This window comes from Pinus tabuliformis, chromosome X, assembly GCF_031772625.1.
Source record: "Pinus tabuliformis cultivar Carrire ecotype Pingquan chromosome X, CPIR1, whole genome shotgun sequence".
Lineage (NCBI taxonomy): Eukaryota > Viridiplantae > Streptophyta > Pinopsida > Pinales > Pinaceae > Pinus > Pinus tabuliformis.
In genome coordinates this window covers 1,466,077,199-1,466,101,629 of record NC_142308.1, presented here as the reverse complement: position 1 = coordinate 1,466,101,629, position 24,431 = coordinate 1,466,077,199, and the positions used below count along the sequence as shown (strand labels likewise).

At 39.6% G+C, this 24,431-nt stretch overlaps 1 pseudogene; it reads right to left on the bottom strand.

The window, feature by feature from the left end:
- The window catches only part of LOC149145534 (protein DETOXIFICATION 27-like), a 38,413-nt pseudogene extending 35,226 nt beyond the window's left edge, over positions 1-3,187 (bottom strand).
- Between the last annotated feature and the right edge of the window lie 21,244 nt (positions 3,188-24,431).

The window sequence follows — 24,431 nt, the reverse complement described above, 5'->3', positions numbered from 1 at the left end:
CTATTGATTTCATCTTAGTGTTCCGTTTTTTCTATTTTTCACCTCTTGTTCCCAGTCACAACGATATATAATATAAGCAAGTATGATAGTTTGTAGTGCTGTCCCGCATATCATTCCTAGCATATTCCATGTAGTGTAAATTTCATTTGTTATTGGCAATATTGTTTTAATGCAGTGAGTCTTCACTATGTTGAATAATTCCTCCAAAGTTGGGACACAAATGAAAGGAAAGTGTCCTCACCAAAACAATTAAATTGAATACCGAACCAAGCAGCACTCCTAACGGTATTCCAATGATGTAGTAACAACCAATGTTGATCCAAGCAACAGAAGCTTGCCATCCTAATCCAACCGCTACTCCTGAAAATCATGTCAAACCAGAAATGCATGTTTAGCTATAAAAATAAAGATGAAGATAACCCTAAGAAAAGTTTGATGACATTGAAGGACCATTAACCATAACGTGGTGGGTTAATGGATCATTAACTTATAGGTGGTGATTATTAGTGGATTTATATGGACTTAAATACTCATTAAGTTACTCATTCAAATTTCATGAAGAGATTGAGAATCAAAATGACTAGGTGGTGATTATTAGTGGATTTATATTGACTTAAATACTCATTAAGTTACTCATTCAAATTTCATGAAGAGATTGAGAATGAAAATGACTTAAAAGATAAATACTCATACAAATTTCATGAAGAGATTGAGAATGAAAATGACTTAAAAAGATAAATATTGTGCCAGATGATATCCAGGCTCAAACCTCACACAATCTTGATTACAAATAGTAAAATCTTAAACACAACATCTCATGTAAGCTGGAAAACATACCCTAATTATTTTTACATAGACAAATATTTATCAAATGTTACATTGAAATATATATAATGTCTATTTAAAAAAATTAAATTATTGAGAAATTTGGTCACTGATAACAATAGAAATTAAGTGATCCATATTTGGATCATATATTGTCATTAATAACCTGTATATTAAATTTAAGTTAAAGAGGTCAGTGAATTGTTTTTTATTTTTATTTTTATTTTTTTCGGGCTTGAGATCATGGGACGTTAAAAAGGCAAAGTGACATGTTCTCTGTTTAAATTTTATAACTATATTAATTTTTGAAATAGGGAATTTGTAACTTTCACATTTCAATATTTTTTATAAGTAGAGAGAACATGTCGTTTTAATGCTCCCAACAAAATACCTGACCGATGCATAATATTCCTTAATTATAAAATGACAACGAATTTTTCCAAATGAACGATCAATGTTTTTTTTCCTATTCATACAAACTATGTATTGCACCGCGCAATAGAGTCCAAACATACGAGATATAGATTTTCACGAAAAGAATAACAGGAACACCCACACTACTCAAAAAACAAACACATACATGAGAGTACAGGTTAAACACTGTTTAAGAAGGATAGTAAATGCCAGCAAAATTACCAATTTAGAAACGGCGTTTATGATGATTGTACTGCTTGTAAACACCTGAGTGAAATCCTTGCACAACACAACGATGAGAACCCAAAAGACAATTCCTATGGCACTTGAAGTACTTGTAGAAAAAATCATTGCAAATTTAACTACTTTTCCATTTCCAGCCCCTAGCTCATTGGCAACCCTTATGCTGCATTAAAAAACTAGAAATTTATCAGGGCACAATGCAACACTTTGAAAATTAATCGAGGCATAACACAATCCTTGAAAATTCGGAATACTAGCATGGTGAACATCAACATACCTTGTTTTTGATAAAACTCTGATTGTTATCATCATCTACCAATTGTTGGAGTTCATGCTATAAGAAATGACATGAAAACTCAAATATATTAAAATATATAAGTTTTACAGTATTTTTCTTTATAATATAAAACAACTGAAAACATGTTTACCCAAACTGAAATGGAATCGACTGCAACTTCTGCATCTGTTAGATTCCCTGTCAAGATGATCAATACTCTCTAATACCAATTTTCTAAATTGTTTGATAGGAAAACGAACATCAGCTCCTTGTTATGAACTAAACTATATAAGACTAAAAATTACATTGACTAAGAAAAGTTTGAAGATCAAGATGTGTGCAACTAACCATAGCATCACACCAGATGTGAAGGATAATTTAATGTAAGGCCACAGATCCTGGAATTCTTCTCTGGTTAGTCCAGTCCATGTCTGGGAACAACCTCCATAGATAATATAAAAAAACTGGCAAATTAGAGGCAGCCACATTGCTATGTTCAATGTCATAACTGCTCTGATAAGTCCCATATGCAATTTAATGATAAAGAGCCAACTTATACAAATATGAAGCACCAATATGGCTCGAGTGATCCATGCATTGACCATGTTTTTCAATTGAGTTTGCAAGAATCTCTCAGTTGGAAACATGAAAACATAAGCGAAATGCTGAGGAATTAACCAGATGGAAATTGATCCAGATAATTCAACAATATCATCTGCGTGTCCTAACAACTTCAAAATGGGGGTAGAAAAAATATAAATTGGTAGGAGGAGGACTGCAAAAACAAAGAGCACAATCCAAGAGCATTGCATATATTTTCCCCGCATGTGGTATTTCTTAGCACCATAAGCTTGGCCACACAGGGTTGTTAAGGCGCTTGCCATCCCTAGCTGCCATGTCAAAATACAGTCAAAACTAGATGATCAATAGTATATATGAAATCCTTTCATTGGGGAACGCAAAGTTTCCATTACTTGCCTCTATAATGACCCAGTCCTTTAAACCTACCATCCTTTGCTTACCATTAAAATGAATTAAAATAATAGTTAGCTCAAGCAGTAGACTTCCTCACACTGGTAGAGTCTGGTTCATATTAAGTTATAAATTTTGGTATATCTGGATTAGGGTTTGTTATCTATACTCTTTTGTTATAGTTTGTTGTATTAATTTTTGGTGTTACTCTAACTAGTTACCCATTCCTTACCAAGATGACTCTAACTAGTTATCCATTCCGTGATTAAAAAAAACCTAAAATAACCATTAAGGGACAAAAGCATTGTGGAAGATTACTAGGAATCCATAAATGAATCTGACGACGACAGTAGAAGCAATGGATATGTCTCTTTTGCAATCAGAAAAAGCATCCCTTAATGAAGAGGTTGCAATCAGATCTTGACACTTAGAAAATATGCAAAAGGAGATCCCCATTTTACAAGGTGTTGCTTAAGGGTTTGGAGTATAATTACAAGCCAATGAAGAGAGAGGTAGCTCAACAAGCCACCTTAGGCATCATCTTCTTTGATAAAAAGATTAATTGAACATGCCACTTAACTAAGGAAAGTACATGACATTGCAACAAGTAATATAGTGTCACAGGAACTTTGGCACCCCCACATACATAAATTCTGTATTTTGGTTTATCAATGAAATGGTAAATAGTATGGCTATGGCCCATCCATCTGGCCAACATGGATCTAGAATGTGGAACTAAATTTTAATGTCCCCACAATTCATGAACAAGCTTAGACCACGCTTCTTGTCCTCTATTCAGATTTGGTTCAATATCTGAATTCTAGGGTTGTTTGATTATGGTGCCAAGATCACAGTCCAACAGAGGATTGAAGTCCAATTCTATCCTTACAACTGTGTTCACCCAATTTTGATATGCCAACATCGATAACAACACTATGTACCTATCATTGTGCATGCACAACATACCGTGAACAAACCTCTTTCCCTCGGGCAATATATTTACATATGTGCAAGCAATATGCAAGTACTTTTCACTGTCAAAGTAATGACTGCCACATTGAGACAGTTAACATGTATATACTATATATTCACATCTGGATAATGATATCGCTATAGGTAACACACATACATATTACAACTTTTACACTGTTGGGAGAGATTTGGACAGGGCACATTGATGGCTGTAGGTTCTAGGGAGGGAGACTACACTATGAGAAGGGAGCCTCTTACTAACCTCTTGTCTCCCTCGTCCTGCTACCAACAGTCACAATATAGTTAGATCTAATACTTTTGTGATCCATAATGTATATAGATGTCTTTCGGATTAATCGAAAGACATCTATCTATAAATCACAATACTCTTAAGAAAGGCCTTGTTATTACGTCAGCAAGGAAGTGAGAGAACAAAAAGAAAGGCACCACAACTACACCCCCGACCACTACAATATAATGACATATACCATTGGCTAAAATTAGCAATCTTTAAGGCAAAGAAGCCTCCAACATGAAAGCAGGAAAATGATAGGTGGGAACCCATTATCATGGAGCTGGAGCCTACTAGATTGTTGGGTGCCACCCTTAATAGGATATTTCTCAAACAAATAATGTTTGTATTAAGAAAATGTCAAAAAGCAATAATACAACATATAATATACTTCCATTTATGAGAATGCTGGATCCAAAATGGGGATGATCAAGTATGATATAATATATTATCTATTTACTACCAGACAATTAATATGAAACAACATAACAATAATTCACAGTACAATATTCCTCTACAACCTCTAGAAACCATGATTTCACCTCCTGTGGAAGAGGATAATTATGACACTGGTGAAAAAGATATTGAGGAAAAGCTTTCTTTAACAGAGGTAAAAGAAAATTAGAGAAAAAAATAAAAGGAAAGAGATAAGGAAGCACAAAAAAGGCAGCCAAACCATGAAGACTAGAACTATAGAATAGGAGCAACTGTTGTACTTGAAAATGTAACAAGCAAGACAGAAAGTAGTAATTTTGCTTGAAATTCAAACAAAGAGGAGGCATATAAGGCAAAACAAGGTTGTATTGAAATGAAAAAGGACCATCGCTTTTAATCATCAGTATATATGAGACTCCAAAAAAAAGGCTACATTAGTTGGGATGCTCCACTTGTCCTTTTGAATCCTACTGAAATTATGGCTTCATAAAAGAAAAGATCAACAAGTGGTTTTTTATTCTCTGGAAATTTACAATTGAGCTCAGGGAATTAGAGGCAGTTCGTGTTTGGGAGGATAACGTCTCCTGATGTAGGTTTCTGTGCAACCAATTTCTCCAATTCTCTGGTTTTGTTTGGTTTAAGTTGACTTAAGTTGGATACAATTTCAATTATGTAGACTACTATGCAGGGTATGATGGTGCCTTTTTAGTGATAGTCTTACTTATAGATGATTTATGAATAATTACTAGTTGTAGAGAGATATATATAAAGTATGTGTATAGTGACATAACAGAAAATTAACATACTGGTGATTGGTTTAATCCATTACTGTAAACTCCAATGTATTTGTAGATGTCTGTACTTGTTATCGAACTAAATCAGTGTGTAGATTTTAATGCAATTACAAATAAATATTCTGGAAATTAATTACGGAACTATGATAGTTTTCAACAAAAAAAGATAATCAATTATTATGCTCTATTTGATAATAGACAACTTAAACTAGATATTGAATCCTAGGACATGCATTACACTACATGCAAAGGCAGTTAACCAAGAACTAGTATTAGAAGTGATGCTAGAGCGAGATGTGAAAATATACACAAAAATGTACAACTAAACATGGAAATCAAAGTGCAATATCTTTGAGCATTAATATAAGCCTGCATACACACATCCATCAGATAATAGGAAAAACTCAAATAAGAAAGTGAAACAGGGAACTTTCAGATTGTAAGTAAAGTACAGTTAAAGATTAATATTATAATTAATTATAATTGTAACAACTGTTAGGTGATCAATGTATAAAAATATCATGGTATTTAGGAAAAGAACTCTGTTGCTACTGAGGAGGATAGAATACCCATAGAGCTAGCTATGAGGAGAATAAAAAATTTAATTATGGGTCTTAGGATACAAAAAAACACAATTATATTTCCTCAAATTGGAGTTGTAATACTGGAAATGAATGAAGACAGAACTTGCAAAAAGGAGTTATTATAGGGGAAATAGTTTACATAGTAATTAAATTTAAACTATACAGGAAATAAAATAGTAGAAATTGCTTGTTAACTTAGGTAACTGAGCTTATTTATGCATAGTGGTTAGATACCAAATGGGTGGTGCTTATAGGTTAAAAACGAGGGTGAGAGATGATGCAACTGCTGCCATGAAATTTCACATTTTGGATAGCAGGTAATAGTTAACCATATGGTCTCTCGGAAATCTATAACCCTTTATTGTAACAAGAAAAACCTTGGAACCACTATTACATGCAAACAAAAGTAAGAGTTCAATAATCAACAAAATTATCAGCAATGGAAAACAAAATAATGGAGCTATGAGCGATAGAAGTAACACTCATATGGGATAATGAAAAACAGTCACATCTGTACATAGCCAAACAACATATGCATAGTTAGATGGTACCCAAATCGGAAAAAAGTTGAGAATTCCATTTATATCATATAATTATCCATGATGCCGCCAAACCATAGATGGAAATAATATCTTACAGCATCACTATTAGCTATTCAATAAAAAGTATTAAGAGAAAATAAAAATGGGATATCTTAAGCAGAACAATGAAAATCATATATCTATCAATTACATCATTCAATTAGAACAGAGAAATTCCAGAAGGAAATACCTATATTTCTTCACACCAATAAAAGTCACGTTCATGCATTAGCAAACTGAAATGAAAAGTACTAAAGGACATAAACAATATGTATACATAATAAAACTAAAGAAGCATTACAAGGGCATAGCAGTTTAGCATTATAAGGTGAGCCATCCAAACTATAACATCGAACTTCCACAGGAAAATTAACTAGCTTACAAATTTACATTCGGTCTTAGGCCAGTGACGATATAGAAACACAAATATCTTATGAACAAACTGTAGGGAGAGCAACTCTCGGTTTAGAGAGATGAAATGAAATCAATCAACAATGAGTGCGTAGGGTTACACAGTTCGTATAACCCCCGCATTAGAATATAATGAAGATGGGCCTGTGTCGGAGAGACCAAATGTCGAAAATAAAATGAAGGTCAAGCCACCAGGTTCAACCTATAAGACTAGGCAGACATATGATAAATAAATATGCCCTTCGGGTGTAGAAAACCAACATTCCTAGCAATTATTGAATAGATAGAACTCAGTAAAACTTAACATAGACAACCTTGCTAATGGGTTCCTGAAATATCTAAGGATAAACCCGGCGAACCTTGTGCATCCCTAAAATACCCAACCATCTAAGGTGTTCTCCCTATCTATGGCTATCTTATAGTAATTAGGGAAGGAAGAGTTCGTTTTCTTCAACCAGGGTTCTCTGACCATACTTGGGAATCGATGGAACTTTCGAGAATGAGAGGGTGCTCCTACTCACTGAAAAAGCTGAGAAATCCTCTTTTTGCCATAAGTATTCCTGCATTAACCCAACAAAAGTGACAAACCACCATTTCAGTAAACACCCCAGATTATCAAACTAGAACAACATTAACAAGGGATCATAAAATGGACCGCAATTACCTGAATATTTCGCCGAGGAAATAAGGGTTGCCTTGGTGCACCACACGTAGGCAGACTGGTAGCAACACTAAGATGCCTAAAGCCTCCCCGAAAAACATGGGAAATTGCAAGAGGTTAGCCCCAATTCAAATTAACCCCGATGGAGATGAAATCATGGTAATACAAGAACAAATTCATTATACCTGTGGAATAATTGCAAGAGATTCCATGGCGACATCTCTGGTAACATGGGAGGCTTGGAGGAACTCGTAGGGGAGATGGAGCGTCGCAGGAGCATGACAATCAAAATGCAGAAATGAGAGGCGAAAGATAGGGTTAGAGCGACTAAACAGGAGGAAATCCAATCTAAACCTTTGGTGAAAATAGGATAATCTCAGCCATCCATGCATCCCAACGAGGAGAGGCCACCCATGTGGGCAAGAGAGGTTGGTAGCAAGGTATTGGTCCACGTGTATTTGGGGAGGAAGCGCTATCAAGTGGAGGACAAATGTTCATAAATAAAACATTAAAGGGAAGAACATATATGTATTACAATAGTTCATAATGACATAGTATTTAAACCATGAAGTAAACCCCCTCTACACTTTTCCCTATAGTGTTAATTTAATTAATAGTAAGGACACCCTTGGAAATCATTAATAGTATTATAACATAAAACATTATTAGAAGACTTGTGACATTTCTAGCATAAAGTATTGTTAGGATACAATATGTTCGGAGGAGTTCATGGTGTTTGAATTCATCATTGAAACATGGGGGACACATCATGAGGTTGAAAACATGGAAGCTTGATGATTGGTAGCATTAATATATGGAAAAAAAAGATCAACGAACCTCTAAGGCAGTTAGTAATAATGTTTATACCAATGATTTTTTTTGTTTGTTGGAGGCTAGGTATATTAAAATAATCTACTCTATTCCCATATCAACATGAATATTATGAAACTCCTTTGTCAACACAACAACAACAATTAGAGATGCACATATATAAGAATTTTGGATCAACAATTCCTCCACGTTATCTAACGATATACAAATATGCCTTATCTCCCAGGATCTTAGTTTGACTTAGAAAAATCTAACATTGCAATTTCATCATACGACCTGAGCAACCTTGCATTGGCCTCCCTACCTTGAAGGAACTCTACTACGACTGAGTAGGCATAGTCAAGGAACGTATATAGTTTCTATTCCATCAAACGAGGATGCTCTCCAAACAATACAAACCATAATTATTATCATCATATATACTAAAATTTTTGAGAAAGGCTAACAACAACGTATATGACATTCATCGACAAAATCTTAATTTCAAAAATGACAAGTCTGCTTAACATGGTAAGTGAGTTGGCTGGTTCATGTGAAATCTCAAATACACAAAGAATCCATGTGAAGGAAATACAAGCGGCACTACATGTAAAGGCACAACGTCTAAATACCAATTGAAGGAACAAAGAACACAATGCTTTGATATGCTTGGCTCTCCCAACAAACAACAGTACAAGTAAACACACAGAAGTTCCTTCAACGATTCTATGCTCATCTGGCTCTGATACCAATTGAAAGAAACAATACAGACCAAAACATAACTTCACCTGTTAGATTATAAAAATAAATCTCAAACAAAGAGTGAGATGTCCAACTCTTGTTGAGCATCCATATTTATTTTATCTCTGAATAAGTTAAGGCGGTGTTCAGTGAGGCGGTGCGTCAAGTTGAGGCGTAATTATTTCCAATAGTTTCTATCTGGTGAATAGAGCGAATAATCTACCTCTAGACACAATCTCGTAAAAGGTGATATTGGATATCTATATGCTTGGATCAATCATGAAATACATGATTCTTAGAGAGATTGATGCAACTCTAACTATCACAATTGGATCCATCATCTGACCAAATAGTCCAACAAGTATCTTTCTCATCCATATCGCCCAACGTGTTGCTTGACTTGCAGCCAGGTATTATTCTTATGTCTAGCTGAGCACCACAGATCTTTGCTTCCTGTCATACCAAGAAACAATTGCGGACCCAACACTGAAAATTTCACTTTATGCATTCTTTAGTTCTGATGGACTTCGTGCCCAACATGCATCTATGAAGCCACACAACCTCAGTCACTCTACTCATCTGTACCATAGTCCAAAGTGGGTAGCGCCTCTGAGGTACCGTAAAACATGCTTAGTTGCCTTCCAAAATAGTTTGGTTGACCACACCATAGCTTGGCTTAGCTAGTTGACTCCACAACACATATCTGGTCATGTGTTGACTGTTAGAGTCGGTCTGGTCAGTCCTCCGTCAGAGATCAAAACTCTTTATGCATTTCATTTTTAGGTGTCCTGCTCCATTCATTCAGCTGCATTCCACTAGGGGTATGCCATGATCTGACGGAGAAGGGCATGCTAATCATCTCCCCTCATGTCTGGCCCCTGCTGGCTTAGGTCTTTTTTCAATGATCACCAAAGTCCATGACAGTCAAGGTCTGGTCCTCTAATGGACAAAAGTCATTTTTGGTCATTAGGTCTAGGAATTAAACAATTTGGTCTTTAATGTGTCCAGTAAAGCCATGCAGGCCAGAGTGATGCCCTTGCAAAGTAATGATTCACAGAGTTTCATCGTCATATTGATAAACGTCGACTGTTCTTCAAAACTCTGTTTTGAAGAAAAGTCAAATAGTGTTATTGGTGACAAAATTTTCAAAAAGGTCGACATTTGATTTCTTCAGGTGCAATCATGGTTTCCGTGGCCAAATGTCTTGTCAAGCAATCCCTGCAAAGAGTGTCGAAAATCTCATCGCTTGAGCCAAAATTTCAGAGGAAAAGTGAAAATTAGGGTTGTTTTAAAGTCAGTGAAAAAGTGCCAAACATGACATTAGAAAAGTGGGTTTTTTTAAAAAGAAAATTTAAATCATGACCACCAAGTCTTTATACACAAGTTTGCATCCAAAATCAAACTCATTGTGCAATCAAAGGCATAGAGGAAACGTTGCAAAGGTTTGAGAGTGCAATTGTGTGTTTTAGAGCAAGTTGGAGGAGGTTTACAGGGGCGCGGCGCACAAAGGCAGGGGCACGGCGCACACACAGGGCGCGGCGTACATAGAGCCCGCCCGCAGTGCAATTTTCCAACGGGCGCGGCACACACCCAGAGCGCGGCGCACTGGGCTTTGCGCGCGACGCACAGGGACAAAGCGCCGAGAAATTCACCAAACTCCCTCAAATTTTTGTGAGGCCCCTCTAATTGCAAGGTAGGCTCGAAACATCACTTGTTCATCAATTTTTATGAGTGATATGGTGGTTTAGTGCCTGCGTTTAGATGCAAAAAATTTCATAAAGTCAACCTCAAGAAGACACCAAAGAAAAACCATTTTTCTAGGGTTGTGTAACAATGTTATCACTGCCAAGGCTTTATTTTTCCTACCCTACCCCTGTTCCTTATTCCCCTATGTCATTTTTCCTATTATCACTACCCTAACACTACCAAACTCATATTCCCTTTCCCCTCCTCCTATTTCTCAATAAAAACCCCAAACCCTAACCTATCAAAATACCCAAAATCCCTACAAATCCCTAAACAAGATTCTCCCTATAACCCCTATTCCCATTACATTACTCCCCTCCTAATACTCCCTTGTTTCATTGTCCCCCTTGGTGGCAGATATCATAAACAACACCGAGCTTCACCATCATCGAAGGGGCAGCCTAAATACAGTTTATAAACAGCAATCATGGCATCTGAGGGTTCATAAAAGTATGAGGTGGAGACTCACAGTGATACAGCTTCAGGAGAACAGGCTCCCAGGAGACATCATAGGAGTGGCAAACATGTTAGGGATGAGCCAAACACCCTCATTGAGTTGCAGGCATGCCCGCTTGCTATGTCATGTTTCCAGCACCTAGCATGTTTTGAATTTTGTCAAAGGGTGGCAAATGTCAGAGTTCATCATGAGTTGGCCCGTCTGTTTGTGCTTCACCTACATGGAGGTCAGTCTATCTTGGCCGGGGTCACCTTCACATTGACACCCGAAACTATCTCAGTGGCAACAGGCATACCAAATGTTGGAGAAGGCTAGTTTTTTGAGGCATCTCAGAAGAGTCTTCCCATTCAGATTTTTGAAAGATGAGTATGCTCCGCTCACGAAATTGATCATGAAGTACTTCAGTTGTGAGGGGAGGTTTTCTCACCTATATGCCTATCACATCAGGTTGCTCATGCACTTTACCAGGGTGTGGATGATGAACCTCCCATTTTTCATTTGCGGGAACATAGAGAGGATGAAAAATTTCATGCAGCATAAGACCCCTCAGCAGTAGCTCAACAGTGTTTATCACTTTGCTCTTATTCAGATTTTGGTGGATCATCAGTTGGGATTGCAAGGCATTTCTTGGGAGGACTTCATCTCCCATGACTTCTTCAGTGCTCCACAGGTGGTATCAGAGGCAGATCATGAGATAGGTGGTCCTTCACATCAGTATGAGTGCCATGAGACTGTTACTATTCCAGTATTCATCACCTATCAGAGAGGCAGTATACATTCTTTTGCAGCGGCAAAGCGAGTGTTATCTCCACCCGGGGTGGAAGGGGCCTTGCTTCCTACATCAACGACACAGGAATAGGACAAAGGTAAGGAGCCCATGCATGATGAGGGGCCTTCAGGTGAGCGAGAGACATAATTCGTTCTCCTTCATGATGATGAGACAGATATAGAACCCGCAAATGCAGAGCTTAGAGAGATCATCCAGGAGAAGCAATCAGTGATTGAGGCCTTATCCCTTGACTTGGAGAGGGCTAAGTGGATCATGAAGTACTTGGAGCGGAGAAACAAACAACTAGAGGATCAGCAGGCGATTATGGAGTTGCAAAACATTCGTGAGCATCGCCAAGCTGCTCAAAGGAGAAGAGTTGAGCTCACATCATTGGAGTAAGAGATCAATGAGGATCGGGAGGCCCATCTTGAGAGCATGAACATGCACTTGGAGAGGCTGCTGGACAAGGCCGATCAGGACCTTGCCTTGCTGAGACACATGGCTTATCATTACAGGACATGAAATATGAGTGCAAGGGCCCGAATAAGGAGCTTAAAGGCAAAATTGAGCAAAGCAACCAAAGAGGCAAAGGAGGCAAAAGAGGCAAAAGTGAAAGATCGGCTTAGAATCTTGGCCGAGGCTTCTTTGGCACAGCATAGCACCTCATAGAGGACCTTGAGCCCAAATTTCAAGGAATTAGGGGAAATTTTGGTCACATGACAAATTTTTGGGCAAAACACAGGTTTTTTCTCCCAGTGGCGCGGCGTTAAAAATTGGGAGCTCCAAATGAACAATGGTTTGCATTTTTGGATTCAGCATGGAAAATCACGACTACTGGTGCTTGGACAAGAAATTTGGGCAAGATCTGAGTCTCCAGGAGGTCAAAAACACCCAAAAAATGGCCTCTCTGCCCCTTTTTTGACACACAGGAAGCAGTCTTGGGAGAATGAAGATTTGGAGGGGCAAATGAGCACCAAATTCAGAAATTCTAGTTGGGTTAGAAAGTAGACAGGATAGGATTTCCAACAAGCCCACTTGGGCACATTTTGGACACCTGCAAGTGCCCCAAAATAGGCCCCAAAGTAGCGTGGCACACAGAGGAAAAATTGCCAAATTTGCTTCCGTTTCGCGAAATTTCAATTCGCGACTTTTCCAAGTGGGCCCGCTCATCTACACTTCGTCTTTTTGGCCCCTAAAGCGGCATTTAAAGTATTTTTTCCCCAGATTGGCTTCTATCCAAGTGGCAAAGGAAGGAAAACGGTCACCCAATCCATTTGTCATGTTTGTAATGCTGCACCTGTAGCTGATGGTTGGCTCTTCATCTCCATTTTGTAATGATTTGAGTAACTCCCCAACCCTTGGGTGTTCTATCGCTTCATGGCACATTCTATATATTGTATGTAAACCATTTGCAAAGGGTTGGTTGGCTTGTAACTTCTGGGAGACTATGGGAAAGAAAGTCTGTTTCTTCACTGTACATTTTGACAGAGAATTAATGAAAGGCAGCGGCTCTGTTTCATGAGATTCATGTAGTTGTGAGTGTAGCAAATGTGTCTCTTATGTTTTCATATGTATTTCATTATGTTTCATAATTCAATTCATGTTCATTTCTAGTGAAATTTTCTGAGTTAGATAAGGTAGAATTCAATTTTATTGCTTTGCCTGAGGGAAAATTTCATGTTTAGTGTTCTTCTTCTGTTGAAAAGGATTCAAGTTCCTATGCCCTTTTCACTCTCCTAAACAATCTCTCCATTCCGCGTTATTTCAAACTAAATTGCTACACTTTCCACCTGCCTTGCCTCACGAAGTAATCTGTGCCTTCGTATTACATTCTCTATTCTTTGCTGACCGTTGGTCCCATACCATCCTAGAAGCTCAGTCATTCATAAAAATTGTTTCTTGTATCCCTATTCACTTACTAGCCTAAGATCAATACTTCACTATAAGTCATCTCAGACCATTTTTCGTTATCTATTCACTGAGCGTGACTCAGAGAGAGCCCTCTCATGTTTTGGTAGGGCTAGCTACCAGACTGAGCGTGGTTTGTGGTGTTACAGGGAAAAGTTTCTATTCAGAACTGCTCTATCCCACTAAGGTGTGACAGCTGCCTCAGAAACAAACAAAGAAAAACTACTTTTGTATTTCCTTTATGAACTATAGATAGAGAGGAATAGAAAGAACCAACCTGTGTCTTACGCTAATCCTTTGATCCAATCCCTCTCTTCTTTGACAGTCTCCAGCTACCTGCTCCCTTACTTGCCCAGCTTCAAAAAGTACCTGTAAGATCACAGAAGAAGAACACTATACAAAGACATGGATCTATATTCATAAACAACTTAGGATCAGATTTAAGTTAACCATACAAATGTAACAAGCATCAATGATACAAAAGCATGGAGGAAAAACTCAAATAGTTTTTATTGATAAACAAGAAAAGATCCAGGAGGAGTTACAACCAGTGATTCCTGACCCAGCATCAACCTCCCAGCAAAGAAACCCCTCTTCACCTCAAACAAAGCATAGACCACCCAATACTCTGATGTTTGTCTCAAAAACCAACAACAATTCCTTACAATATGCAAAATTCCAGCCTCTGGATCTCTGAGATGAGGGATCCATATATAGATATGTGTAAGGAGGATGAGTCAGCTTGTGATTTGATTAGTGTCTTCTCTCTGTCAGTTCTTGCTTCCACTTGGAGACTGAAGGCCTCTTACTCATCCTTGGTCGAATTCAGTGAGGCAAGTGTCATAGGAGAAGATTCTGGAAGCTTCCATTGTCTCTCCACCTCGCGGAATGACACTGCCATTTGTCATTTCTCACCCATCGCACCCCACAGAAGGGACTTTTGAAATGCAACGCACCCTCACAGTGTATTTAGGTGCAATGCAACGCACCTAGCCAGTGGAGCAGCTGAAATGATCCTGTTTTGACTTATTCTGAGCAGTTTCTGGTGGAGAACTTCTGGGAGAAGCTGTAATCTGTTGACCTTGTTCCTTTAGGGGTTAGAACAACACTTTTAGGGACTTAGGAGCCCTTGGTTTATGGACATTTCATGCTTGGAGTTGTAGGGCACAAAAATGTCTATAACAGTTGCCCCCTAAAGTATGAGGCCGTTAACCTTTTGGTGTCGGGTGAAATGCTTTATTATGAGGATCCGAAGTTCTTTCAATGCTGGGAGGAGACCTGTAATAAGATACAATACAATACATTATCTTCATACTGTTTTCATGATCTAGCTGAGGTGGGCATTCCCATGCCCAGCTTTATAAATTCATTCATGTACATAGGACAGACAATCGTCTGAGTGTAGACTGATGATTCTAATAGAGCCATCATCCTTGTGGTAGGATGATTATCTGTGCTGCAATGCTGTACATTTGATGTCTTTATTTCCCTAAATATATATCGCAGCCTGGATGGATGAAACTAGATCCGGGGTCTTCAATCTCGTCCAATCTTTACTCGAAGTACAAGTCGATCCATGTGAGAAATGTCTTGAAGTCGAACATGGAAAGACATCACTTGATTACTAGTCAATGATGTAAACTGTTAACAAGTGCAAGAGGAATCACCGATAATGATAATGATCCTCAAGGTACTGCAGTACAATCCACGTGGTGTGAATAAAGGACTTGGTGTCGAACACCACACAAATTCTTTCGGTCGAAGGTCATTGATGTAAACCTATCGCCGGAAGTGAGAAACTTGCCATTGAGGTATGCAAGCTTCAAAGTACTGAATGGGGTGTTCCTAGATCAACTTCTTGGATAATGAGCTGATGTCGACAAGAAGTGATCCGTCACAGGAGGGCCTTAATGAATCCCACATCAATGACATGGAACGGAGCAAATGATTTTGATGGAGGTGAAAATGATCTGATGATATAATGTTCAGGGTGGCGGTCATGAAGGAATGGAGTATAATGTATGGTAGTGGGTGGGACACAGGTGACTTCTCTGGATGACTTCTCTTGAACATGTCGGCGACACTGATGTGATGGATTGGTAGCATTAACCCCAAATGTGGATGGTATGGCGTGACCATGGCGATGTGACCGGTGAATGAAACAACCCAACCCGACTCGGACACGGAGTGGAAGTGTCATGTTCAAGAGCGACTTGCTACTGATAAAGATTCTTTTGAGTTTTCTTCCCAATTTTTCCCCAGTCATTGCAGACCAGTACCTCTTTATTTTTGTCAAGCTTGAGGAGGATAACATATGCTTGTTCTATAATTTTCCCTTCAGGCAAACCCATCGCTATGTTTTAACGAGCCTAGCGATAGTGAAACTCGTTCTCGTCTAAAGACAAGTTTGTCGCTATTAATATTTTTAACGAGTTTAACGACAAAGATAACTCGGTCCTTTTCAATTTTAGAGAGTCTGAAAAGGAACGTAAAGGTAACTCCAAAATTCCTTTTTCGTCATCTAATCCCTTAAGTCCGAAAAAGTATAAAACAATACAGAAGGGATGAATTTTCGATAGTTTTAACGAGCCGAACAAAACAAGCGCTCGATCTTTTTGTGTAATAATCCCTCAGGTCCAAAAAGATTAAAATCTAGAGGAGGGATAACACTTCCTGTGCCTTTAATGAGCTGGAAGGCCAAGGACTCAGCAATCTTTTCATATTTTACGAGTCAGTTGAAAAGAGCTTAAAGGAGACTCGTCTTTTGAGGAATGAGTGATAAAATGGGTAGCAGCTGATTCCAGGTAAGGTTTGGAATTTTCCAATCACGACAGTGTCACAAGGATGGCTAGTGAAATCACTCTTCGCAGCTGTTCCTCAAAATGGGTAAAAAATCAAATGGAGGTGAATGATCGGCCAATGAAAAAGTGGAGGTGACGGTGCAAACACGACCAAGGCTTTAATGGCTGAAGTACTACATTCACGATGGTTATTTACCGGGGAATAGTTCATTTTTTAACGAGCTTAAACGCGGGTGGAAACATTTGCTCATGTCTTATGTTTATTTTTTAACGAGCTTGAACTATGTGCTAAAAATGCTCGATTAGATGGTCTTGTTTTGATTTTACCATACATAGCTTTGTCCTTTCAAAGATCGTACTGTATTTTCAACTGCTTCATCAAACTAGTCAAAAATGGACAATATTTGCTTGACTAGTCAGGAGCAGGTTGAGGGCCTCACTCTCGGTATTCCTGATGTGAGGACCGACGAGCTACCTTTGTGGTTACAGCGGCATACTACTGGTGTGCCCAGACGATGGACTCGTCTCTTACGCATGATTGCACAGGCTGTGACTTGCTATCACGAGCATCATTAGACTAGGGTGCCCCCTAGCATTTTGAGTTTTTGGGTCGTTTGACTGATTTTGTCTTGGTTACAGAACATTATGTGTAAACCATAAACAGTTATATATATTTTTCATTTTCATAGTTTTATTTTGGTTGAGCTACATGATCCACATGCAAAACATTGATGATGTGTTTCTTTTTATAAATGTTCGCAAATGTCTATCTAACACATAGTTTGCTAATGAGTCAGTTAATGTGTTTAAGTTTATGGAAATATGTTGATATTGAATAAGATCAAATTGTCTTTCCAAAATCTTAACACTTAGGAACATGAGATAAATAGCTGGGTTTCGGACGGAATATATACCATTGAGTTGTAGTATTACGAGTTGTGAGTCTAGCCTGACAATTAGTCGGCGTATACCATGAGTGATGGCATCAGAGAGAAGTTCTATCAACGCGCTATACTCAGCGATGTTATTCATTGATCGGCCAATACATACACCTCTGAAACTTACTAACTCGCCGCTTGGATCAAAAATGGCCCAGGCTGCGGAGGACAGGTTCCGCGAACTACGACTCGCTCCGTCGGCATATCCAACACATGACTCCAATAAGTTTGACATCTGCAATAAATGTAAAAAGTGGATTACTTAACCAAAAAAAACACTTCAGCGAAAACAAAAACGTAACAAAAGCATACTGGTTACCATTACGCATAGTAACGCTTGAGGTACAACCCATTACGAGGTTGCGCTAGTGGAATTCCGTCATAATCCATTAACTCGTAGGCTCCTTTTGCTAACACTCGTTTAACAATATAGGGGCCCATCCATAAAGACTTAAATTTACCTGCTCCCAATTTTTCAGATTCTTGGTTGTAAAGCAAGACCAAGTCGCCTTCTGAGAAGACAAGGGGTTTGACATTTTTGTCGAACTACGCCTTGACTCATTTCTTATGGGCTTCGTTAGCCAACGCGGCGTCACGACGGGTTTCATCCAATTGGATTAATTCCAAGAAACGAGCCTCTTCTTCTGAAGTTCCGGGGAGGAGATCAATTGCGAGTTTGAGAGACGAGATTTCACACTAGATTGGTAAGACTGCTTCCACACCATATACCAGTTGGAAGGGTGTGAACCCGGTTGCATTCCTTACCGATGTTTGGTAAGCCCACAAAGATGAGTACAGGATTAGGTGCCATCTTCTTTTGTGAACTCCGATCATCCTTTGCAGCATGCATTTCAGGACCTTGTTGATTGCTTCAACTTGTCCGTTGGCTTGCAGATAATATGGAGTAGAGCTATCGTGAGACAACCCTTGGCAACTAATTCGACCATCATGTGATTGCGAAAATGCGATCCATGATCTGTGACTATAGCCTGTGGTACGCTGAATCTGGCGACTACATGATTGAAAAAGAAGAGGGCAGCTGTTTCACCAGTATTATCTAATGTAGGCATCGCCTCGGCCCATTTGGTAAAATAGTCAACTGCGACTATGATATACCCATGCCCCCCGGTCGAGGTGGGGTTACATGTCATGAAATCGATGCCCCATTTGGCGAATGGCCCAACAACAACTATTGGCTGCAGAGGTGCGGGTGGTCTTCTGGTTTTGCTATCAAAAATTTGACAAGCATGGCGACTTCTGACTGCGGTTATGCAATCTTTGAACATTGTTGGCCAGAAGTATCCTGCTCGTAAAATTTTTTGTGCTGTAGCATATCCAGATTGATGCCCCCCACACGTGCCTGAATGACAATCATTCAGGACTTTTTCGGCCTCCTCATGGGTGAGGCACCTTCTCAGAACTGTATCGATACCACGACGGTAAAGTGTATCACAGACGATCATGTAGTCTTTTGCTTGGTATCGAATACGTTTTTGTTTAGAGTGGGAGGTGTTTGGCCTAAATTTTTGGGTTTGGAGATAAATGATTATATCCCCATACCACTCATTGCTTGTAGATATCAGAAACAAACTTTCATCCACGATTGATTCTTCGGATGTTTCATCGTTCGACGACGATGGGAGATCGCACAATAATTCTACGAAAACTAGAGCTTTCTTTGACTTGGATTTTACAAATTCCAGATCAAACTCTTGTAGGATTGCTATCCATTTTGAGTATTTGCCCCCCAGCAACTGTCGCGACAATATATAAGTCATGGGCTTGCAATCTGATAGAATGGTAGTTTTCTGAAAGAGGACATAGTGTCGAAATCTCTGTATCGCTTGAACAGCTGCAAGCGCTAGCTTTTCAACATAAGAATATTTGCTTTCTATATCATTTAAGTTTTTACTTAAATAATATATAGGATGCTCAATTCCATCGACTTCTTGAACTAAAACCATTGCGATGGTCGTATCTGCTGCAGCCAGATACAGGTTAAAATCCCTTTGATAATCAGGGGCGTACATTAATGATGCTTTCATTAGGGAATCTTTTAAAGCATCAAAGGAAGCTTGCACAACCTGATCCCAGACAAAGGGTACCTCCTTTTTCAAAAGACGTGTATAACCTTTAGCAAGTTCAGCGTAATTTGGAATGAACCTCCTCAGAAAGTTCGCTTTCCCTTGGAGTTTCTGAATCTGAAGCAAATTCGAAGGTGGAGGCAAATTTATGATTGCCTGGACCTTACATGGGTCGAGACGAATCCCATCCTTGGAGACTACAAAGCCAAGTAAATGACCGGAACTGACGCAAAATACACATTTGTGTGGATTGAGTCGTATCTTGTAGTGTCGGCAGCGTAGACATATCGCTCTTAAATGCTGCGGATGATCAGTTCGCTTTCGCGAATGAGCCAGAAGGTCGTCGAGGTACGGTTGAACGATGTTTTTGATGTCATGGAAGGCATAATTCATTGCCCTCTGAAACGTCGCCCCTGCGTTCTTTAAACCAAAGGGTAATTTTCGATATGCGAATGTGCCCCACGGAAAAATAAATGCAGTCTTTGACTGGTCCTATGGGCGGATATTTATTTGATTATACCCGGAGAATCCATCCATGAATGAAAAGATTTCGCATCTGATGCATTCATCAATTATCTGGTCGATGAAGGGTGTAGGGTAGTTGTCTTTTGGACAAGCTTGATTTACATCCCTATAATCGACGCACACTCTAATTGTCCCTTGTTTTTTCATAACAGGGACAATATTCGATACCCAATCGGTTAGAGGAACCGGGTAGATGAAACCAGCATGGAGAAGTTTTTCAACTTTTGCCTTAATGGCAGCGGCTTTCTTGGGGTGCACTTGTCTTAGCTGTTGTCGTACTGGTTTGACATCTGGATACATCTTAATTTCGTGTTCAACGATACTCGAGTCAATGCCTGGCATTTCACTGTATGACCAGGAAAAGACATCTCTGAATTCGCGAAAAAGAGTGTTATATATTTCCAGTTCTGAAGGAGAACAACATTTGCCAACATAAATATTCTCTACAACATCTGTTTTGGTCGAGATATTTATGGCTATAGTCTCTTCAATGTTGGACAAGTTTCGCTCGGAATCCACCGTATTTACAGTATTTGACAGAAAATCAAAGACTGAAGGATGATAAAGGTAATTTTGAGTATCTTCTCCACAATCCGGAAGAAGAGAACGATGGTGGGAATCATTCCATGGTGCTCCTTCAATTACCATAGATTGGATAATTCTTTCGTCGGTGACATGCACTCACGACCAAGGATCTGAAGGAGTACCATATTCTCTAGACCTATCTATCCAAATGCTTGATGAGCATTGATTTGGGTTTGCCTCCCATGCTAGGAACATTGATTGCTATAATATTTTTGTTGGGCTTGGGGGCAAAACCACTGCATGATCCATGTCGATATCGTTTTCTGAGATATTTTTAGAAGATATCATGTTGCAGGTTCCTATTGTCGCTACTTCCGCCAGATTGATTGGAGGTGGAAGAGCGAAAGTTCCCATTAGTATAGGATCTTTTAGTAGGCCTACTCCGATATTCTGAAGCGAATGGGGGCTTCCATGGATCATGGGAATGCTTCCAGTAACTTGAGAACCATTGGGGAGGAAGTTTTGTTGATCGACGATTGTAATCCCTCCTTGAAAGGGAAATGCAATCTTTCTAAAATAGGTCGACACAACAGCTGCCATGGCATATATCCATGGTCTTCCTAGTAGGATGTTGTAATCAAGATTCCCATCGATGACTTTAACATCTATTTCTACTGTTTTCCCTCCTAGTTCAACTTTCAAGTTACTTAGGATACCATATGGGGTATATGTCCTTCCGTCGAATGCTTTTAATGTCGTCGAAGATCGCGAGAAGGTCTGAGATCCTAAAGTTTTCCAGCAACTCATCGACATAATGCATGTAGATGCCCCCTCATCAATAATCGTTCGATGAACAGTTTTGTTGAGGGATTTCACTTGAACAAGGAAAGCTAGTTGAGCTGGTAATTGAGGATCGTATCCTTTATGATCGAAGGATACAAGATTGGAATCCTTTGGGTCAATCCCACCAATGGCTGATAATAAAACCTGCCTTTGGGATGGGAAATTTTGTAGCACTTCAAGAGTCGACATAGCGGATGGCGATTGGGCCAAATCTTCCACTATGTTATAATGCTATGCCGCTCTAGCACGGGGATTAAATGTCGACTTATGTACTACTCCCTTTGGCGGTTTTATCGTCAATTCAAGAATGGTGGGTGGCACAACTTCTGTCGAAGTCGTTGTCGAACTACTTGGTTGATCTTTATCCTTGTTGTTCAACAGCTGTGGATTCCCATAATCCTTGTTCCTTGTCGATATCAAAGCATCATTTTACTGTTTTGAAACCGACAACATTAGCACTTGAGACGGGGAAGCATTTCCACTCTCAACCAAATTTGTTCCTGGATTTGGAAACAGATCAGTTAAAACTGCGGAGGTTTTCGAATTCTTGAAGAATTTTTTAACTTCAGCTCTGTGTGGACAATCTGTGGTCCGATGATCCTCATCGCATATAAAGCATGGATTTTTTGGTTTCCTATTTCCAGGAGGGTTTGAAGAAGATTTTTCAGGTGATGATTCCTCCTGTTTCTTCTTCTTCCCTTTGCCTTTCTTCTTGCTTCCTGGTTGTTTGGTTTCTTTGCCTTTATCTGTCGATACGGCATTTACTTCCGAAGCAAGAAGTTCGTCTTTTGCATTTTGACCTGAAATCTTACGGGCCTTTCTGGATGTAGCCTTTGTCGATTTCGTGTCTGTCGTACCAATCACGCCATCGCCGGCATGAGAGTCATTGTTTGATTTAGGAGGAGGAGGAATTGAGAATTCCGGTCTAGGGGCGTTAGGTATTTTGTCGTAGAGTGTGCCAGACTGAGTGTAAATCAAGTCCAGATATTGCGCACGAGTGATAACTTGCTCTTCTGTTACGACCCCCCCCTTTGCCACATCTTCCGTGATGGAAGGCAGTAATGACTTGATAAACCATTCAGCTAACAGCTGATCGGGGACATACGTTTTTACCATTCTACGACGACGTCGCCACTCATGTATATGATCAGATATGTGAGTGGCCGTTGTCTGTTTGAAGTTGGTAAGAAGTTCTGTTCCCGTTTCGTGCCTTATTGGTAACTGAAAATGGGTTAAAAAGGTTGTGGCTAAGGTACTGAAGTTGTCGAACGAAGCTCTAGGCAATTCAATGTACCATTTTGCCGCCGGACCCATTAACGTCCTCTGAAAGAGGCGAAGTCTTATCGAATCATCATTTAAGGTGTTTGATGAACACCATAGATGAAAGGTCATCACGTGATTCGATGGATCTTCAACCGGATTTCCATTAAATTTAGGAATATCTGATGGAAGTTTATGCGGAATCGCTGGCCACAAAGGGGCGTAAGCAATTGGATCGTTTGTTAATCGATTTAAATCAGGTAACTCTAAAGTTGCCACAAAGGGCAACTGTTGGTTCAGGTTAGGTGAAGCATACCCAGGGTAAGATGGGATTGCCTGAGCAGTTGGTCTTTGCATACCGGCATAATGCATATGCTGCTGGTATGTTTGGTAAGGTTGGTGGACATGACCATTGTAAAATGGTTGATTTTGACCGTTTTGAATGTACGGCTGTCCACTATTAGCAAAGATTTGCTGCTCAGAACCTTGGTATACTTGTTGGAATTGCGGTTGTTGGTATTGCACCAACCATGGTTGTGAAGCCATGTGCTGTTGCCCGATACTAACAGTTTGACCAAGATGAGGGGTAATTGTACCCGTCTGAACCTGTGTCACTCCACCAGTTGGCGATTGTGGTTGAGTCGCAGGGTCAAGGGGCTGTTGCATTACAACCTGAGAAACTTGAGGTTGGCATACAACAGGCAGCGCTTGAACTTGCGACACTGTCACAATAGCCGGCGTAGTCGGGATATTCGATATAGGTACGCATTGTTGCATTGAGTACACAACTCTTGGTTGTTGAGGTAGTATAGGTACCCAACCACTTGAGGTAATTCCAGTATAACCTGAATGTTGTTGTGAACTCCCGTATGGATATCCTCCCGGAGGGGATAATGAAAGGGTATACTGCTCCCCATACGGTGGTAATCCAGAACTCAAGGGAATTGTTTGCCCTTGGGTACCGGACTGCCCAAATTGACCTCCAAATGGATCAGTTTGTTGAGTCTCAACATAAGAGTTTCCGGATATTATTCCGGATGAACAAACAGGAACGGACCATACTGTTGAAATAGCCCCTGAGTGGGCTCCTTCTAGCGGCTGAGAGCTAGTCGGGACAGATGGCATACCAGCGAACATTGTCGGAGTGATAGCAAGGAGTTCTGCCGTCGCTGTGTCAAACGACACAGTCCTAGATGTTGACGGTTGTTCAAACATTTGTAGTCTATCCAAAAGATTACCTAGCGATTCTACAGGAGCTTCCGCTGGTGGTAGACTAACTTCTGATGAAGAAGGATATAGAGTGATCCCGACTCCAAAGTGCGTTGGAGTACTTGTTTGAGGATCTTCTACAATTTCTTCTATTGCAATTAGACCAGGTGGAAGGGGAAGACCGTCAGGTCCATAAAATATTTCTGGTGCCGAAGAAGGTGTGAAATCGGCAGCGACAAATGTTTGAAGAGTAAGACTCTCCGAACCGGTTGTATATGGAACTGATTCGGTAACACAAGTGTTTATTCTCAAACTAGGATCAGTATCACTGTCCTTCTGTGGCTGTTGAACTTC